Source organism: Myotis davidii, unplaced genomic scaffold (assembly GCF_000327345.1).
Source record: "Myotis davidii unplaced genomic scaffold, ASM32734v1 scaffold46, whole genome shotgun sequence".
In the NCBI taxonomy this organism is placed as follows: domain Eukaryota; kingdom Metazoa; phylum Chordata; class Mammalia; order Chiroptera; family Vespertilionidae; genus Myotis; species Myotis davidii.
In genome coordinates, this window is record NW_006383006.1 from 6289212 (window position 1) to 6296399 (window position 7188).

General features: G+C 39.4%; 1 pseudogene; it reads right to left on the bottom strand.

Annotated features, from left to right (window-relative positions):
* LOC107181531 overlaps window positions 1–2217 on the bottom strand; it is a 3208-nt pseudogene extending 991 nt beyond the window's left edge.
* Window positions 2218–7188: the final 4971 nt, after the last annotated feature.

Consider the following 7188-nt stretch of genomic DNA (forward strand, 5'->3'; position numbering starts at 1 on the left):
AGCGCACCCGGGACCTTTCAGTCCCCAGGCCGATGTTCTATCCACTGAGCCAAACCGGTTTCGGCATGTCCATTTTTTGATTGGACTGTTTATCTTCCTTTTGTTCAGTTGTATGAGTTCCCTATAAATTTTGGAGATTAGACCCTTATCAGATATAACATTGGCAAATATGTTCTCCCATGCAGTGGCCATCTTGTTGTTTTGTTAATGGTTTCTCTTGCTGTGCAGAAGCTTTTTATTTGGATGTAGTCCCATTTGTTTATTTTCTCCTTAGTGTCCATTGTCCAAAGAGATGTATCAGTAAAGATATTGCTATGAGATATGGCTCAGATGACTCTTGTTGTTAGTGATGGCAATTTTATTCTCTTTTCCTGTACTCTTATCCATAGCAGACACATTGAGAATGCCGTTGGCATCAATATCAAAAGTCACTTCAATCTGAAGAACACCACAAGGTGCAGGAGGTATGCCTGTGAGCTCAAACTTGACACTCAGGTGGTTATGCATCATTACCAGGTTGCACGCTCCCTGTCATAAACCTGAATGAGCACATGGGACTGGTAGTCAGAGGTAGGTTGTGGAGGTCTGTGTTTGCATGGTAGGAACGGTAGTATTGTGTTTGATGAGAACTGTTATGACTCCACCAGCAGTCTCAATGCCAAGGGAAGGAGGAGTATCATTCAACAGCAGCAAATCTTGAACATTTTCGGATTTGTCTCTAGATAGGATGATTGCCTGGACAGCTGCACTATAAGCAATAGTATCATCCAGGTTGATGCTCTTACTCAACTCTTTTCCATTGAAGAAGTCCTGTAGCAGTTTCTGAACCTTGGGATATGGGTAGAACCACCCATCAGGACAATATTATGGATTTGGGACTTGTCAATCTTGGCATCCCAAAGAAGGCCCCTCACTGAACCTTGAGAGGAGAGAGGGAGCTAGGCTGCAATCAGGAAACATTCTATATAACATAACCCTAATATGCAAATTGACTGAATGGGAATGACTGGTCACTATGAACTGACCACCAGGGGGTAGAAACTCAACATAGGAGCTGCCTCCTGGTGGTCAAGTGCGCTCCAACAGGGGGAGGACTGCTCAGCCAGAAGCCGTGCTCATGGTTGGTGAGTGCAGTGGCAGTGGCGGGAGTCTCTGCGACAGTACTAAGGAGGGGCAAGCGGAGTGATAGAGAGCAGCAAGCAGGTGGGCGGTAAGAAGCGAGGGGTCCCAGACTGCGAGAGGGCACAGGCCAGGCTGAGGACCACCCCCACCCCCTGCCACCACCACTACAAACACACCTCCAGTGCACGAAATTCGTGCACTGGGCCTCTAATTTCTTTATAAGCATTTCTGGTAAATGATGTAAAGAGCTGGTGTACGAAATGGACTAGACTTTCCAAGGCTCCAGTAACTTGTGATATTTCAAATTCTAAAAAAAACCCCTCACTTTGTACCTATTTTATATTTATAATTTTATATTCTTTTTCTTAAAGATGTACCCTCCCCTTGCTCCAAGATTATATACATTTCAGCCTCCATGAAACCTGGATTTGCTTCTTTATGTCCAAAGATACCATTGGTTGGGAATTTCATTTTAATATTTCAGATTTTTATTTTTAAATTCATTTTTATTAAATATATGATAACATTTAAATTAGTTTTATATTTTAAGTTAATTTTAATTATTAATAATCAAAAATTAAAGCACTATGTTTTAACAAAAATGGCAGCTCCTTGCCTCCCCTTCTCTACCTCTTAGTTTGTTCTCCAGAATCATCCACTTTTAATTCCTCTAGATGTTCCCCCTACTGTTTACCTCTATCTTGTTTCATAATAACTTGTTCTTTTAATTGATCAATTTTATATCTATTTATAATGATAGGAAATTTTATATTAGGAGTGGTGTTATTATTGACACAACTTCCTGTGATGGTAGCTAAGAATTTAACTTTGTTACTCCAAACATCCCTTTTCTCTCCTCCCATTTTCCCTAACCAGTTAAATCACAGCTTTTGGTTACCTCAAGCATAACTGTTCATATTATGATGACTGTATAAATATAATAGCAAAAACAAGTAGTATCCTATGGCATCCTTTCTTGTACAACTTTTTGTCCTTGAGTTAATAATTACTTTATTTTCTTTTGCTTAATTTTCTGTGTTATCTGTCTGAAATACTACCTTTCTTTTCATACAGCTTTTTGTTCACAGAGTTCATAATTGCTTTGTTTTTACTTATTTTTTTGCGTGTCTAGCCAAATACATCATCAGAACTGTCAACCGGCTAGCTTATCAATATTGTTTGTGGAAGTGGCCAAACATATCAGATAATCTACCAATCTCACCCTCTCCCCCAGACCTCCTTCCATAATTTTTCATCCTCTTGCTTCAGTATGTACTGATTTTTTCCTAGCATCTGGAAATTTCATATGATAAGCCTTCAGTGAGGATGACACTTAGTGGACGCTTTCTGAATCCTAGGAATTGTCTAGCCATTATGAACTATTTTCCATAAGCAGATTTTGAAGGGTATTTTACGTATCCTGTACCATATAAGGATGGCCTTCATTTTATAGTTGACTAGGTTTACATGGTAGAGTGAGGGGAGTGCTCCTAATGGATAAAGCACCACACCTGGATGCCCGAAATCTAGTGAATGAAGTAGGATTTGTGAATATATAATTCAGTTCCTATTTTTTTTGACAGGTTTGTTAACCTTAGGGTGAATTACATGAATTTTGAAACCCAGATAATTATTAAGAATATATTCCCAGACAAATTCTTATTACTCTCAAACTCATAATGACACTTGCCACTATGAGAACTAGTTTTTAATTTATAGAAGTTAAATATAATTTTGAAACACATGCTATATTTTAAACTCATGATACAAAATTTGTTTTGCATACTATTTTTTATTAGCTGCATTAGGAGCATTTCACAGTAATGAGGAATTGACTATACCAGTTCCAATAGTAGCATTTCCCTCCCTTCCCCTACCCCCAGTACTTTACATATGCAGAATATTTGGTTAAATCTTACGGTGTACCACAAAAATAGGCCAACAGCATTGTCTATGGTGAAGTAGAACTTAAGGCCATTGCAATTAATATTTAGGTTTTCTTATGGGGACTTTCTGTTCTTTGATAATTCATTTCCCTGTAAAGGAGGACTAAAGTTTTTCTAGATAATACACGATGTAAATTAGTTATAGCCCAGCCTGTGTAGCTCAGTGGTTGAGCATCCACCCAAGAACTAAGAGGTTCCCGGTTTGATTCCCGGTAAGGGCACATGCCTGGGTTGCAGGCTCAATCCCCAGTTGGGGTGTACAGGAGGCAGCCTACTGATGTTTCTATCTATCCTTCTTCTTTCCTCTCTCTCTAAAATCAATAAAAACATATTTTTTAAAAAAATCAAAGATGGTGCTGATTTTTTAGAGGATTTTTTTTTCAGTGTGATTCAATATATTTTAATCCCGTTCTTTTTGAGATTGTTGTAATTCAAGTGGCATGCTGTTTAGTTGAATCCTTGTAGAACATTGCCCTACACTTTTATTTGATATTTTATTTCCTGAGAACATCTCTGGAAGAAAAAATGTTTTTAAATTCTTAAGACGTCGGTTGAAACACCCAGCCCTATAACCTCACAAGCAGAAATTAAATGTGTTTGATCATATCCTTCTCCCAGAATGCACTGCTATTGGAATGCCCCTGACCTCTGTCTAGACCTGCAGCTTTGACACAACTATACATCTCAGGATGCACCACCCCTTCACCCTTCCTTTTCTGTCTTCAGTGGTATTGTCTGCTGAGAGTTGTGGACAGACATAGGAGTGGTGAATCCCCAGGGGCAGGTGTAATCTGCTCTGTTTGCCCGAGATTTTTTTCTATTTAAGGAATTGGGTGGTGATAGGGTTCCCACTGAAGAGCAGGGGTGGGGAGGGGGGCAGAGAAACAACTACTGGGGATTATGGCAGGATTCCTGGCTCTTTATCAAAGAGGTGGTTGCTCATTTCCCTGCTTGATGTTCCAAGATTTATAAAATTGAAGGTGCTTTCTAATAACTCCATTTCAGCTCAAGTTACTGATATGTGTCCAGTGTTACTGGTTTATTTGGAGAAGTAATTAATTTCCATCAATGCTGTGGGACTTTTCCCTGTATTTTAGTATGTGATTGATTCTAATCTTATTTTCTAGGGATGCTGTACATTTCTCCTGGAATTTTGGATACCTTATAATGAATGATTTTGCTATTTGAGTGTTTTGTGTAAGGGGTTTCAGGCACTTGGATTTGTATTGTATTACTGGAAGCTCACCAGAAATAAATGTTTACTCAGTTGACTATGAAAACTTTTGGCTTGTTTCATCAGTTAGATTCCGCATCACTTCTCTCTGAGGAACAGTTAAGGCGTCTTCTGGATGAATGCACATTCAAACAAAAATCCATGACTGGACTTCCTTCAGAAAGAGAAAAGGAAGACATTGAGGATATAACACCTGAGTCCCCCCAGCTTTCCAGATCTGTCCTCTCTGAGTTACTAACTGAGTCAGAAACAAAGGTCAAAAGCACCGAGGTGGGAGATGCAGACGTGCCCGAGAATGCAGAATGTGAAACACCCATAGGCTACTATCTCAGCAAAGCCCTGACTGGGCATCACGTGTCACAGGCTCTTGTCCTTGAAGCTGAGAACATGAAATGCCTCCAGTTTCCCCGGGACAAGGTTATTCGTGACACAGAGGATTATTTTATGTCAAAGACTCTTGGCATTGGAAGACTGAGAAGGCCTTCTTTTTTGGATGATCCACTGTATGGCATCGATGTGAGCCTTTTCTCCGAAGTCCAACATCTGAAACCCAGACCTTCAGAGAAACCACAAACAGGTAAGGCTTGGATGGTGAATAATTCTTACTGAGTAGCTCGATATATGGGTATTGTAAGTTAACGTAAAATAAGGTATGGAGGTATGTTTGTGAGTCACAGGTGGTGTCAATTAAGAGCATACAAACAACATTTATCAGTATTCATAGGAGATCAAGATTGTGTTAGTACTCTTATGAAATACATTGTTCTCAATGGTAATTCATACATGTTCTTTTTAAAAAATATACGTTCTTTTACTGGTATGTAATGTTATATAAATTTCAGGTACATAATATTTTAATTCAATATTTGTATACGCTACAAAGTGATCACCACCAAAAATCTAGTTACCATCCTTCACCACATAACTGACCCTCTTCACTCACTTCACATACCTGAACTTCTTTCCCCTTTGCTAATCACCTATCTGTTCTCTGTACCTATGAGGTTTTTTGTTTTTTTTTGTTTTGTTTTATCTGTTCCCTTGTTTCTTTTTTTAGATTCCACATATGAGTGGAATCATATGGTATTTGTCTTTCTCCATCTGACTTATTTCACTTAGCATAATGACCTCAAGGTACATCCATCAGTGTTATCGCAAATGGCAAGATTCTGTTATCTTTTTTTTTCCTGTTACCTTTTAATGGCTGAGTAGCATTCCATTGTATATATGTGTAACAATATACAGTGGGGCCTTGACTTACGAGTTTAATTCGTTCCATGACGGAGCTCGTAACTCAAATTACTCGTATGTCAAATCAAAAAGTGAACGAATGAGACCAATGATGCTGGGCTGATGTTGTGGCGTTCACTGTGAAGTTCGCTGCGCCAACTAGCAGTGGGGTATCTGAAGCTGGCTCGTAACCCGAATTTTAGCTCGCAACTCAAAGCAAAAAATCGGCCGAGAGACGGCTCGTATCTCGAAAAACTCGTTAGTCGGGACACTCGTAAGGCAAGGCCCCACTGTACATCATTTTTATCTAATTACCAATGGACACTTAAGTTAATATTCTTGATGGCTATTGAGAAAACAATGTTGATTTCAATGGAAAAGAGAAATTGATTTAGTTTGGTATAAGGGATTTGAATAGATTTGCTTTGTATTTCAATTTGCAGACTTCAGTGATGGAAATTTGTTCCAAGGAATGAATTTGTAAAGTGCCATATATTATTGTGGTTTTATTAGTCTCTGTAGGCCGACCCCCATTCCAGCTACTTGTATGCTCTCAGGTATTTTGTCTTGATCCAATTGTGCATCTCACAGTGGTACAGTGATACAGGATACAAATACTACGGGCGGTTTTTTGACATAAACAAATATTGAATTATTTATCTATGGTAGAAGTCTAACATATTCTCTGTTGTATTTGGTGAATTTATCTAAATAGCTTCAACCTTTCCTCTAATGTAGATCACTCTAAAATATATTGTCTGTTACATCTAAATCTATCTATTACTTATTAAACCTATCATCTATTAATTCGGAACGAAGTCCTCAGACCTGTATTTCTACCTCCCTGCTAGACTTCATCTGGATATGGCCCTGAACTGACTTCCTCGTCTTTCTCTCTCAGCTCAGATTTTCCTCTTGACCTTTGTTTCCTCAATCACCCAGGCTCAAAAGTCAGAGTCATTATCTTTCCTCTCCCTTGCTTCCCACTTGCAGCCTTCAAATATTATTTTTCTACTCCTGCATATCTCCAATACCTACTTCTTCCTTAGTGTTCCTGCTACCTCACTGGACCAATGAGAACCCTCCCTGCCTCTGGTCTCTCCCACCCAGTGGTGGTGGCCATTGTCCACCACCACTACACGAATCCCCCCAAGTACAGCTTTGACAACCACACCTCCCAGCTCAAAGAGCTTCCATGGCTCTCCACTGCCTGCTGCTTGGAATCTGAATTCTTTCCCCCACTGTTCAAGGCCTCCACACTCGGACATGAAGTTCTCTTCCTAATCAATTTCTGACTAGTCCCCTGAATGTTATTCAGGTTATAGCTGATCTGGTCTCAGGGTTTTCTGTGCTTTCCTGTGCCTCTGCTGTTGCCAGACCTTTTTCTTCCCACAAATGTTCAGGCACTGACCTCTTCAATGATAACTGAATTCCAACCCCATCCACTCTGAATGTAACCTTCCTGGTCTTCCTTTTAAAATATTTTATTTTTCCTCTGAATGTCCCAGAGCATCAGGTCATTTTACACATACTGTCTTCACCTTGTTATGCATGCACAGGTCTCTTCCTTAAAATTGTTTATCTTCTTTGAGGGCAGAGGTTCTACCTTCTGATTCATTGTTATACCTTCTGTAACAGTACCCAAAGTGCTGCCCT